This window comes from Psammomys obesus, unplaced genomic scaffold (genome assembly GCF_907164565.1).
Source record: "Psammomys obesus unplaced genomic scaffold, mPsaObe1.curated_primary_1811, whole genome shotgun sequence".
In the NCBI taxonomy this organism is placed as follows: Eukaryota; Metazoa; Chordata; class Mammalia; order Rodentia; family Muridae; genus Psammomys; species Psammomys obesus.
Window position 1 is genome coordinate 21,041,740 of NW_026596101.1, and position 14,251 is coordinate 21,055,990.

Below are 14,251 nucleotides of genomic sequence, written 5' to 3' on the forward strand. Positions count from 1 at the left end.
CTTGCAAGACGACCCTTCTTTGCATCTCCTCTCTTATGATGTACCCTGTTCTCTTAATAGCCCACGATGAGTAAGATTTTCAATGGCAGGGAGTTCTGGTTTCATGGCTCTTTGCTTTCTCTCTCCATGTCCTTTTTCTATTTTTATTTAGTGGCTGAATATAGTCATTTTCCCTGGGATATCTCTACCACTTTGCCCTGGTACCCGGATATCGTATATGAAGTACAGGAACAAGAACCCGCCGTCTCTTGGTATTTGTTGTATTTGCAGATGAACAAGCAGGGAAATGTCTTCCGGCTCCATGTGTGCAAAAGCAGACATTGCCCAGCTCCTGGCTGCTGAGCTTCTTCACCCACTCCTGACACTGCCTTGTAACATGGCTTCAGTTTTCCCTACTTCTGTGTTTGTTTGGTTTTTAATTTACTGTAGTTATATGAATGATTAATACATGTATTTTCTTTGTTTGTTTTTATCTTGTTTGAGGACCATCCTTCCATCCTGCTCCTTGAATATGGTGATTCATGAGTTTTATAAATACCTGAAAAATTTTTGGAGCCATATGTCTTTAGCTCTTACCTCTCCCCAGTTTCTTCTTTTTCAGATTGTTTTATGACTCTTGAGTTTCTGGTACTCTGATGAGCTGACATATGGCTTTGTTAGGTCTTAGGATGCTGTGGGGCTTTCCAGTAGGAACTAATTCATTCCTTATCTGCACATAGCCTGGATTTGAAAACTAGATCTCTAAAGTAATTTTTAAAAATGTGCTTGTGTGGGGTTTTCTTGACATTTCATGAACAAAACTAGATTTGATGTTAGTTTTCCTTCAAAAATCCCTGATTCAGCTTTTCATCATTCACACTCCAAATTCCTGGATGCCACAGGCCTCAGGCTCCTCATTTGAGGGTAAAATGTCTCTACTCACCAAGAACCCATCTGGAGACAGGGATTCTCTAGGCCTGGATAATGGTCTTTTCATCTCCATGCTCATTGTATGTGAAGCCCTAGTGAGACTTCCTGGAAGACCTTGTCAACCTCCTGCATGGGAATTAAAATCCAGGCCTGTCTTAGTTGCTTTTACTGTTTCTGTGATAAGGTGCCCTTAAAAAGGGGGAGGGAGGAGTTTTTTTGGCTTTATAGTTTGAGAATCCGGTCCATAACATTAGAGAGGGCCTGGTGCCAGGAGCTGGTTGCATTGCTTCTGCAGTCAGAAAGCAAAGGCTGATGAATACCAATGCTCAGCCGGCTTTCTCTTCTGTCTGCCTCCCAGGACCTGTGTCCAGGGATAGACCCACCCTCTTTAAGGTGAATCTTCTTACCTGTTAACACCCCCCTAGCTAAGGTGGGTCCTCTTCCCTCTGTTAATTGAATCAAGCTGCCCCCTCACAGACAAGGACAAAACATAGTCCAGGAAGCTGTTTGCAGATAGGCCCAGCAGCTGCTCTCCTAAGCAGCTCTAGATACTGCAAGGCTGATGGTAATGGATCATCACAGACCCCAAAGAGCCAAGGCAGTCAGCTTCCATGTACCACGCCGCTTCAAGGTTATTTTACCACAGGTGTGCTTCCCAGTTTTTATTATAAATTAGCTAAGAATTTATAAGAAGTTTTTTTGTCATCTAGTTGACAGGAGAGTCCGACCCACAGCCCAGGGGCTGCATGTACCCCAGAAAAACTATAATTGGACCCAACCCAAAGTCATAAACATATTCAAAAGAGGAGAAGGGGGGGTTCTTTGTAATTTAATTGCAAGGTTCTTGAGCATGGCTTTTGTAGGTGATAGTGTTGTGTTGCAACGTCAAAAGGCTGGGCACACCTGCAACAGGTCTAGATATTTGAAAAGTTGGATCTTTTTCCAGCTGTTTTTTTTTTTTTTTTTTTTTTTGTCACTTAGCACAGGAATATGTATTAAAATATCAATCTCCTTTTCATCTGGAATCTGCTCAGCCTTTGAAACACTTTGTTAGAAATACTAGTTTTTTGCCATCTTCTTAAGCACATTTCTAGAACCGTCTTGTGCAGATATAGTGTGCATCGGCATGCATGAAACTTGAACGTTTGTTTATGCCAACGAGCGTACATTTCACTCTCTGACTAGTATATACCTAACAGTTCATTTGAAGTTCGCTTCACATTGATGCATTTAGCTCCACTTCTTTTTTCTCATAGCTATATGGCTATACCATGATTTACGTACCAAGTTCCCTACCACAAAATAATTGTTTTCAGTTACTCTCATATTGTAGCAAATTCCCCTCTCCCTATGTCTTGCCTTGTGCATCAATTAATGTAATTGCCTTTGTTTATCTGTCTGTTTTCCATTCCTCCCATTCCACATCATTCTACGCTTTTGAACTTCCTTGTGGTCATCTTTCCTTGATCATCCCAAGACGTGGTACGGGTGGTCTGCCAACAGTCAATCCTTATTTTCTTTTATCTTATGAGTGACCAGCAGTCGGACCTAGTCTCCTTCCCTAGATTCTCTATTTAAACCCTGTCATAAGGACAGGGTTTCTCACTTGAGTCCTCTGTCCTCTGGAGTTGTACGCTTCCCAAGGGACAGAAAATGACTGCATTGCTGAGAGAAAACCTGGGCCCAACTTAACTATGAAAGGCTGGAGTCAGACGTGAATCTCGAACTAAACGCATGGTTTGGAGGCTGCTGCTTCTTAATTAACAGTTGTATCACCCTGCCCGATTCCTTATTCAGTCCATCAACAAATATTGCCTGGAAGCTCACTGTGTAACAAACATGGAGCGAGACATCCTGTTGATAGATGTAAAACTCTTACCCTGGTACAATGCCATGGACTTAAGCAAAAAGTGTGTAGAGGGCCAGAAAGCAGACTGAGCAGAGACTTGGAGAGCCCACTGTTTCCCCAAAGGAAGGCTTTCAGCTTGTGCATTGCACCCATGGAAGGATCCATGGAGTTGTTGCTTGGGAAGGTAGCAGGAGGAGTGAGGAGCTTGGACCAGTATTCCTGCCCCCTTTCCTTCTCACTAGCTCTGTTTGTCAGCTGGCTGCTTCTGCCTCCAACAGCACCTATGCCTACTGGGCCCTTGGTGCCTGTGTCCTGCTTCACTCAGGGTTTGAGTGCTCATAGGCGCTTTCTAATTTTAAAGCAGTAGCTCCCTTAGATTTAAATCTCAATTTGGGAACAGACCTCTGATTGGCCCACGGCTGGGGAGTTTCACCAATGAACGTACATAGGAGGTGGGGCACCGTCCCTTTAAGCAGCCCACAAGCAGTCTGGAGAGCTTCTCTCCTAGGAACTGAAAATTTCCAGGATCCAGAGCTGCTGCTGGAGCAGCTGCTGCCCAGGGAATGTCCTCACTTTCGCCAGCAATCCCTCCAGGGCCCCCTCAGGCTCTGTACCCTTGGCAGCCAACATCCCGTGGGGACCCTTAGCCGCTGCCCCTGTCGCTGGTCCTCAGCGGTTCTCTTGCCTCTCCTGCAGTTTCCCAGGGGCGGAGACTCAGTGGTGACCAGACAAGCGGAGTTAGCAAGACTAAGCCTGGTAAGTGGATCCTACTAAGCAGAGGGGAGTAAGGATGAGGGTGCTAGCCGAGCCTCAAGACAAGAAGGAGCCTGACAATATGAAAGTGACATAGAGATGGGGGGGGGGGTGGGAAGAAGTGCCCTGCCACCCAGAAGCTGAGTGGTGTGCCCTCCCTAGGGCACCCTGGGGTCTATTCTGCTTCCACTAGCTTTCCTGTAGCCACTTGATTAACCAACATTGGGATTCATAAGATCCCGGAAAGGGTTAACATTACTGCGTTTAGGACTTGGTGGGGATGGGGGGGTGGGGGTTACTCTTCTTGGAACTTATTTTTAAAATAGTATTCTATTTGCTTGTAATTCCTTTCTTTTAAATGTTTAAAGCGTGTACATTGTTAACGACATGCTACTTTCTCTGTTAGGCTGACAGAAAGATTCTTAGTGTTTCCACAAAGGTCGCCTTTGCAGTATTATTTATGCCTTTCCACATACCTTTATGCCTTGAGCTTACAGTCTCTAAAAGTCAAAGTGTTGTGGAGACTTTAGAAATTCTTTTCTTGGCTCCTTGATGTGGCTGTATCACTTTAATCAACTCTGGATTTTTACGTGTATTCTCTCTGAATCCAGATAGGAGGAATTCCCCTCTCCTCCTGCCCTTCCAAGCTGTCTGCAAGGTGTGTGTGTGTGTGTGTGTGTGTGTGTGTGTGTGTGTGTGTGTGTGTGTGTGTTCTGTTGTGGAGACAGCTGGAAGGAATGGGCGCTCTGTCTTGTTTGCCCAGAGCACCTTATACACCCTGTTAGCTGACTCAGAGTCAGGGAATAGGACAGCCTGAAGTGCTGCCAGCCTGGAGGGCTTGGGCAATTGCACCCTGGAAATTTAAAGACACGTTAATGGAGAGAGAGGCAGTTCTCTGGGTAGGTTAGATTCAAAAGATGCATTCAGGTAGCTTCCCACCCCGGAACCATTCTCTTGTTTTGTACCTGAGCAATTATGTTTGAAGGTAGTACAGAGGGTCAGAGTTTGTGTGTTTTTATTTTTTAAAGAGGAAGCAGCTGGAAGACATGCCTTCCAAAATTGGAGTAACGTCTGATGTGTGGATTGCCAAATTCCATTTCCTCCCGTATTAAATGATTTTTGGCTTCGGCGGCCTTCTTTTGGTAGGCTGGCTTGTATTTGTGATTGTTTAGATGGTGTGAATCATTTGTATGCTTTGGGTCCCCTGCTCTTTGCATATACTTTTATCTGGGCAGCTAGCTGAGTAATTGAGAAAGACAGACATGGCCCAGTCTGTAGAGACAGAAAAAAAAAAAATCCCACTTGGGGAGGATCCGTGCCTTTCTTCTTTCAAATCATCAATTGCCCGATCATCGCAGCCACTAAGCAATTCCAATAAAGGTGTCGAATGACCTGAGTAGTACAGAATTTATGTGTAGCTAATTCTGCTCATCCCACCATAAAACATCTTCCTATGGGGCCAAGAAGGAGATAGCGGATGTAAAAACAAGCTTGTGTTCTTAGTCAGTGACTACCCAGCTCTCAATGGATTTCTGAGGACCTGCCAGGAGAAACTGTTGACTGGGCGAAAGTTTCAAGAAATGCAGAGCAGAAATCAGGACGGCCTTCCTGAATGACTTATTTCTGTTTGAAGGAAAAGGAACACTTTGTTAGAATAACAAATCATGGCTGCTTTCAAGAGGAAAAAATTGTTTTGTTCCAAAGGCAGATAGATTTTAGAGTGTGAATCATTTGATGTAGGCTGTGGTGTGTGTGTGTGTATTTGGAGATGATGAACATCCTGTCTGCAGGAAATTATCAGGAGACTTGAGCATTTTCCTGAATCAGCCTCAGATGGTATGCAGCTTTGCATGTAATACAGGAAAGCCCTGTTTCTAGGCAGTCTTTCTGCGTTGATCTCTTTAGCCTCACTTGGTCTTTTCAGCTTCTCCATCAGAAAGCCTTTCATTTTATTTTATTTTATTTTATTTATGTTATTTTTGGTGTTGTACTTCCATTTCAGAAACTGAACTACCTCTAACCTCTCACATTTCCTTCCTGAGTCCTCTATCCTCTATCCTCTACCACCACTATTGGCTCAAGCTGGCCTTGAATTCACAATCCTCCTCCCACCTGAGCCTCTCAAGCCATAGGATTCCATGCCTTTCCATCTTGTATGGATCCTTCCTAAGCTTTATAAGATTTATTTCTGAGACCATTAGCCCCAGCCTGTCTCCCCACTAGCCTCCCCTCATAGTCTTCAGCAGGAAGGACTGCTGGCTTCCTTTAACAGTATTTCCTTTGCACAGTGATCCTGGGGGACACAGATATCTTCAGGAATGAGAGCAACGCAAAGGCTTGACCCAGTGCTCAGCAACTTGGTGGTGGTGTCTGTGGTCTTTGTAGGGCTATTTGCCAAGCAGCAATGTGGTTCTGTGCTGGGTTTACCCAGAAGAGCATCAGCCATGAGAAGAACTGGCAATTAGAAGACTCCCAGGAACACCTTCAAGGCACAGCGCAGGGCTGTGTGCCTGTGTGCACAGAGTTCTGTGGTTTTTAATTTGGAAAAACAAATCTCAGAGTTTCCGTATTCCCCAAGATATCTTTCTTAATCATTCCTGAAAAATACCCAAGCACATTAAGTCCTTCCTAGCTCTGTTATGAAATGGGACATGCTGAGAGATTATAAACACAGTGGTATTCTCATATCAATGGGCAGAAGCTGAGGTGATTTTTTGCTTCCAAATCACAGACTGGTAATCCTAGTTAAATATGATCATACTTTGTGGAAGCTCATATTTCAATGTAATGTTCTGAAAAGGTTGTTTGATGTATTTTTTTCTTTTTCAAAATGTAGATAGAAAGTACATTTTTTTTCCTAAGATATTTAATATTTGGTTAAGATGCAAATTTTTTGAGTGGCTTTTGTGTCCTTTTTTTGTCAGTGGTTTTGACTTATGGGTCTCAAACGCCAAAGGGTCGTCAGATAGTTACATTATGATTCATAACAGTAGCAAAATTATGGTTATGAAGTAGCAATTAAGTAGTTATAATTTTATGGTTGGGGGCCGCCACAGCTGGAAGGGCTGTATGAAAGGCCGTATGAAAGGGGGCATAAGGAAGCTTGAGAGCTGCTGTTTTATACCCTGCTGTGGGACAGGCAGAGAAGAGTATTGTAATGTAGATGACTTCCATGGGGATGGAAGGTATAGGGGCAGCAGAGGGGTCAGGCACATCAGGGTCAGGAAAAAGTCATGAAGGACTCTGTGAGTTGAGCCTGCAGACCTTGGAAAGGCACTTTACATTTGACCTTAAGCAGCAAGAACTGTGTGTGAAAGTCAATATGACTGTCACCAGCCCTTTCTGTTAACTCCCAGGCCTGGGTGCCAGTTCATCCGGAGTGCTCTATGGAGCACTGCTTGTTATATCCTTGAATGTTTACTTTGCTTTATTTTTTTAAGGCTATTTAATGTATAGTAGTCTTGATGTGAGATTATTCTGTGTTCACTTGGGTTATTATTGTCCTTAGTCTCCTTTATCTTATATTTTGAAATAGAGAGTTGCTATGTAGCTCAGGGTAGCCTTGAACTCTTGTTCCCCCCCATCTCTCCTGCCCTACTGCTGTATTTATTATCAGTTGAGGCTATGTTCAAGCTTCCAGGCATGAGCAAATATCTGTTGTGTTGGATTTCAGATAAATCCTAATTTTGAATACTAGGAAATCCAGCCTGGGAAAACAGACTCCCCCCACCCCTTGGCCTGTCATAAATGATAATATTAATATACAGGATGATAGCTGTGTACTTGCCAAGTATGGACCAAATGCCTTAGCACGATGTCTGACTTTCCTGTGTATGAGAATGTCTTTTGGAGTCTCTGTCTTCACAAGTCTATGGTATGGTCTTGAGTCTTGGACTTTATCTTCATAGGCAAGAACAAGAGTTCCAAGGGGTCCATGCTATTAAAAATCTCATTTCTCAGAGATCCAGTCACTTTCCCAGATCACCAGTCTACTAAATTGCTTCCAAGAGCACCTGGGCCTGTAACTGTCCACACTCACAAATACAGCTTCAGGTCTTTAATTCTCAGATATTATCTACTAATCCTCCTGCCCCCTTAGCTGAGGGATCCTCTCTAAGATGTCCACATTTTGTAGACAGAAGTTTTTGGGGGGGCCCATGTCTGCTGTGAGATATGGAAATTAGGGAGACTATACAGAGGTAAATTGCTAATGCTTCAGTGCATAGCTACCTTGCCTTGGAGATTTCAAGGGCTGGATGCAGAGAGCTCAAGACAGGATGGGTGGCCTTGTATATAGTCTTGAGACTTCCGACTTTAGAAATCTTCTTAGCACTCTCTGTTCTTCTGCAGGCCTTTCCACAAATGTCACTCCCTCTCCAACAGACTAGGAGAACTCCTTGAAGGTCTCTCATCCACCCAGCCGTTCAGAGCCTCTCTTACTTGACTTACTTACATGCCAGGGCCCTGTGGAGCCTTATCTACTCCTCTATCTCTGTATGCTCTCCCGTTCTGGGGAGAATCCCGCAGACATACAAAGGGCTATTGCCAAGAAGACAGGGAGAGGTGAGGTGAGGCGAAGCCTCTCTCAGGCCTCTTGACTGATTGCTCTCTTGGCTTACCTTCATCTCTCTTACCTTCAGGCCAAAAGATCAGAACTGATTTCCCACCTCCCCACTCCTACCTCTTTGGCTTAATCACTATAAAATTTTGATACATAAAAAACTTCTTACCCTCAGGAACTTTGCTTTCACCATCTGTGAACTAAAAAGTCTACATCACCATTCTGTCCTGGGGGGGTAAGAATGACAGGCCAACCATAAGTGAAAATATTTTGTTCCAACACAGTTTCAAGAGGGGCCCGAGCTGCCTTGTGGCTGTGGTCTTCTTCATGTGATCTAGTTTGGTGTTCCATGCATCTCTCTTAAGGCTTCACTGTTTGTACCGACATCGGAAACCCAAGAAGCCTTGGAAGATAGAAATCTCTTTATCCTTGGCTTTGGATGTTGCAGGCTAGTATGCTCCTGGACCCATTTGCAGACTCACCTCGGGTGTGCTGCAGAGCTAAGTGGGAAGGGGAAGCTGCTAAGCTAAGTGGCATTGTGACAGGCCATATTGTTGAAGCTCAGTTTCCTTGTCTGTAATGGGGAAATAGTAGTGATTTTGGCAAGGGTAAAATGAGTTGAGGAATGTAGAGATGGGCCTCTGCCTGAGAGCAGCTTTTGTGCAACTGCATCTCTCCCTCCTGCTTCTCTGTAGATGTCAGTGTCTCCCACTTCGCCTTCCTTTAATCTGAGGTAACTTCCTGCCCTAGCCTCACTTCAAGTTCTTCAGAACTTGGACCATCCTGCCCTTTTCCATCTGAAAGGAGGGGATTCTTCCACTCCTTTTATGCCTTTTAATGCCTTTTTGCTAATGTCATTTCCTCTGTGGCTGGATGCTGTCACATAGTAATGTCTAGGTGAGCTTCAGGCTTGTGCCATTGTCCCTTAATATTAGCAGGGAACAGTCTCTGGTACTCCTATGGATGACAGAATCGGAGAATGCTCAACCCCTTTAACAAAGTGCTGTGTTTGCATATAACCTACATTCATCCTCCTAGAGCAGTGGTTCTCAACCTTCTGAATGCTGTGACCCCTTAATAAGGTTCTTCATGTTGGGGTGACCCCCAGCCATAAAATTATTTTCATTAATACTTCTTCATAACTATAATTTTGCTCCTGTTATGAATCATAATGTAAATATTTGATATGCAAGATATTTGCTTTGTGACCCGCCAAAGGAGTCATGACCCACGGGTTAAGAACTGCTGTTCTAGATGCTGTAAGCCATCTCTAGATGATCTAAAACAGCCAAAGCAGAATAAATACCAAATAAATGTCTGTAGTGCTGCTCTGTTTAGGTAGTATTGAAAACTGGGGAGCATATGTACCTATTTGGACTGACACATTGAAAAAAAAAAATCCCCTAAGCACAGGTCTGTTTTCATGCCTGCTTCTCAAAGTTAGTGCATTATCATACCGCATTTGCTCTTTCCTCCGGGTCCTCATCCTCTCAGCCTGTCATACTTCCCGCTGCTCAGGTGCCTTAGCTGAAAACAGCTCTTCCAAAATGGCACCCGGACTGGGGCAGACTGGGTGAGAGAAAGAGGGGTCTCAATAAAGTCAGAGTTGCATGAATTCGGGCATTTGTCAGAATTTATCAAACGCTACACATACGAGCCATGCATTTTGCTGTATGCAGATCCCATTAGGATAGAAAGGAGATATGTCCCCATGGGCACGGCCCACTACCTCCACACTTGATCATCATCGTAGCTACAAGTCCAGGAAGCGATATTTATCTGTATGTCCGGCCTCCAGCCACTTCACCATAATGTCTCACCTTGCTTATTCCTTCACACTAGTGTCAAAGTTTGACTCAGATCATAACACTCCCGGTTTATACCTTCAGGCAGCTCTCCATTGCAATAAGGGCAAAAATCCAAACTCAGTTCCATGACTGTCACTCTCACACTCATCCAGCTAGAGGACCCTTCTCTCAAGCCTCTCACTCCTAGGCTCCAGGCACATAGGCCTGTGAGCACTCTCTTTCTTCCCACACTGGGTGTTCAGCCTTCTTGGAAAGATCTCCTACAGCATTGCCCGGCTCGTAGTTTATCACCTCTGAGATCTTAAATTCCATCCTGTCAGGCGAGCCTCTTTCCTGGTGCTAGTTCATGTCCACCTCTCATAGCTCACATGTTTCTTGTCCGCTTTCTCCTATTAACCTTTCTTCAAGGCGCTCCTCAAGATCTGAAACAGTTGCTTTTAAAGACCATGACCCTCTGCTCATTCTTCCTAGTCTTTTAAATCCAGTGGCTCTGTGCTGTGAGTCTCATCACCATTGACAGTTCTTGTCACTTACTAGTAGCTCCCTAAATAGATTTTGACTGTCCCCTTGCCTAGTGCCTGACAGCAGCTGCAAGAAAATTGTGGGCTAATTAAAAATTTTATTATTTACTCCCTTCCTTCTCTCATGTCTTTTCTCCACTTCCTGAGGTATGGAAAAATTAATGTGTTTCTTGACCCTGCTAAGTTTCTATACTTAACATTGCTGAGCTTCAACTTTTTTAAATTGCCAAATGAGGTCAGCGTTCATCACCTTGGATAGAGGTCTGTAACCCTGGAAGAAGGTGTCCTTGCAATGGGCGTATATGTTTCATCACCTTTGAAAAAGTGCACTCTGGCTAATGGCTTTCTTTGAAGCCTCGGCTTTTGAGCTTTCTTGTCTAGGAAGTTTCATCAGATGCAGCTGTTCAGGGAATTTACTCGGAATTCCCAAGTTTTTAACATCCGCCACGACTCCCCTCAAACGCCTTGGGAACTGAGAGTGCAGTACACATGTATTTATATTTGGATCTCTTAAAGTCCTTCCCCAAGAACAAAGGTTGAACTGCATGCACGAGCCTGCAGACTTCCTGTCCGTGCTGACCCCAGGGTTCACTCCACTCTCTTGCCCAGTATCACTCACTGTTGGAGTGCTTGCAAAGGATTGCAGGGATGAGAACTGAAAACACTAAGTGCCAGCAGACACTGGTGTGAATGCTCTTCCCCGAGAGAGGGGAAAATAATGGGGCATTTCTGGAACCCATAAGCTTGGCTTACTTATTTGCACTGTTCCTTATGTTACTGGGATTGGAATGGCCCAGAGACTTTACTTGCTTAGAGCTGTGGTCAGAAAAAGGGGGGTCCCTTTCATATTTTTGGTTGTGAGTCTAGCCTTTAATGGCTGCGCCATCTCTCCAGCCCAAGGGGTCCCTTTCATAATGCTGTGAAACTGGCAATGCGTGAAATAGTGTGGAACCCACTATTGTGCAAGTATAAGAGAATGTGAGAGGGCTGAAAAGTTGGCTCAGCAGTGAAGAGCACTTGCAGAAAGCCAAGTTCAATTACCAGCACCCATGTCCCAACCATCTCTAACTCTAGTCCCAGGGATCAAAGGCCCTCCTCTGACCTTCATGGGCACAAGACACACACATGGTGTGCAAACATACATGCAGGTAAAACATATGTGTAAAATAATATAATAAATATATTTTAAGGAGAGGGAATGTAAGAATTAAGAGGGCCTGTGGACATTGTCCAATCCAGCTCTTGCTATCTAACTTCTGCATAGTAAGAAGGCTTTAGAAAGATACTTAAAAGCTTGACAGATGGTAACTCTTAATCTTTTTCTTTTGATTGCTGGGGATTAAACCTAGGGCTTTGCTTGTGCTAATCCCATGCTCTATTAATGAGCTCCGACCCCAGGAGGCCCTTAACATCATAGGCCATTGTTCCTCAGGTATTATGAGAGCCAGTGAGGGCCATTCCACCTCATTGATGTAGCATGGTCTACTACAGCACTTTCTCACAGTTCTAATGAATCCTCACAAGGCAGTCCTGAGTCAGTCAACACTGAAGACATGTACATTATTATATCCCATTCTCAAGGAAGAGCGGGGCCCAGAAAATATGGCAGAGGCCTTGAGAAATCCACCGAAACAAACCAGCTTTGTATGGTTTCTCTACCCTCTGGATCCTCAGGTGTTCTTCCAGGACCCTCCCTTTCAGTGATGCTGGGTAAGGTGTACTTAATGGGAAATATATTGCTTTCCAAGAGCCATTCTACCAAAGTGCCATAACTTGGTCAATCAGGATTTTGAGGAACAGATCTTTGAAAGTCAAGGTGCCAGCAGGGATGTACTTCCTTTTAGAGGAGAGAGACTTCTTCTTTGTCTCCATAACTTCAAGCAGCCCTTGGCTTGTGGTCATCTCACTTCCATAACTGCTTCAATGTACACACTGCTCAGTCATGTGACAAGCTTCCCTCTGCTAAAGTGCTCATGATGACCCTTAGGACCCCTTTGGATAATTCGCAATAATGTCTCAATCATGATTCCTTTATTTAATTATTTCCAAAACCTTTTTTTTTCCCAAATAAGGTAATGTTTACAGGTTCTAGGGATTAAGACATAGACAGATCTTTGAAGGATAATTTTTCAGTCTACCACAGTGATTCAAACCAGGAAACCTGGGTCAAGTTCCCAGTTTGCTGGTTGTGAACATACATCACAAGTTAGACCCGTTTCCTATCCCCTTGGAGCCTCAGTATCCTCAAATTAAAAATGAGATATAATTACAGAAGCTTTAGCAGTTCATAGGGGGTGTGTGGGTGTGTGTTTGTATGCACACCTGTCTATGTGGAAGCCCAGAGGACAACCTTGGCTGTTATTCCATAGGTATCACTCACTTTTTTTTTTTAATGAGCTATGGTCTCTTAGTGAACTTGAGCTCCCTCAGCTCTAGGCCAGGTTGACTGGCCCATAACCCACAGGGACCCACTTACCTCTGACTCCCCAACACTAGCAATATAAGCATACTACCATGTCCAGATCTTTTCACATGTATTTTGGAGCTTGAAATCAGATCCTCATGCTTACAAGGAAAGTGTTTTTATATTGGAGTTAAAACAGTCAATGTAGCACAGGTGGATACTGAGTGAATACCACTGCATTGTAATTATGCATTCAGTGGGATGTGGTGGCCCAAACCTGCAACCCCAACATTTAGGGGACAGTGTGATTGCCACAAGTTTAAGTGCAGCCTGGGCTACCAGGTAAGAAGTTACCTCAAAACCACCAACAAGCTGTGTTTTTACTACTGCTGTCATATTGCCAGCACTATCACATTCTTTCTCTTAACCTTGTTGTCAGGTGAGGTCATGTGGGCTTCTCTAGCCTGAGAATACCTAGTATTTTGTGGTTCTAGAGCTCTGGAAGACCACGGTGTATTTTTTTTAAATTGTTGCCCTGATATACAGCATGTACCTATGGGAGAGTAAACATATTGGTTACTCTTCTTGTTGCTGGTGCAAATGCATCTTAAAAGAAAAGGGGTTTATTTTGGCTCACAGTTCCAGGGTCTGGTCCATCCTGCTGGGGAAGTCATGGCAGCAGGTGCTTGAAAAGGCTGGTCACTTGGCATCCTCTGTCAGGAAAAAGAGGATGATGAGCAGATGAATGTTAGTGCTTATCATACCTCCTTCTTTCTGTGAATTCTAGAATCCCACCTTAGGGTGTGTCTTACCACCCCAAGTAACCTAATCTGGATAATCCTTTCCAGATAAGATGAGAGGCTAACCTAATCTGGATAACCCCTCATGGATTGCCTGGAGTCTGGTTGCCTGAGTGAATTTTAGATCCTGTTGACAGTCAGTATTCAGCAGCATACATGTCATAGCTGATTAGCTCACCAAGTGTTCATAGATATGCTGTTCTTGACCCACAAACAAGTCAAGAAATACAATGTTTCAGTGCCTCAGATGTCTCCTTTGAACTTCCTCTGTGTCCTTTACCATTATTATTGTTTCTAACACAGATTTTGCTTGTTTTGTACTTTATAAAAGTACTGTTCTGTACCCATTTTGATCAATATTTTGTTTGTGAGTTTCCATTATTTTGTTGTATATACTTGCAAATTGTTCACGTTATTTGCTGCACATTGCTATTATAAAACATACCATACTCTATCTATGGTACTCTATAGATAGATAGATAGATAGATAGATAGATAGATAGATAGATAGATAGATAGATAGATAGACAGACAGACAGACAGACAGACAGGGTACTCTATATAGATATAGATATCTATATATAGATATAGTGCTAGATAAGAAAGAAAGAAAGAAAGAAAGAAAGAAAGAAAGAAAGAAAGAAAG

The 14,251-nt window shown here is 43.6% G+C and overlaps 1 protein-coding gene across 1 annotated transcript in view; it reads left to right on the forward strand.

Annotated features, from left to right (window-relative positions):
• Nucleotides 1-3,375: 3,375 nt before the first annotated feature.
• Prickle2 (prickle planar cell polarity protein 2) overlaps nt 3,376-14,251 on the forward strand; it is a 158,571-nt gene continuing 147,695 nt past the window's right edge. The window contains exon 1 of the mRNA XM_055628462.1: nt 3,376-3,514. The gene's annotated coding sequence lies outside the window, so the exon portion shown is untranslated. The remainder of the gene's footprint in view (nt 3,515-14,251) is intronic.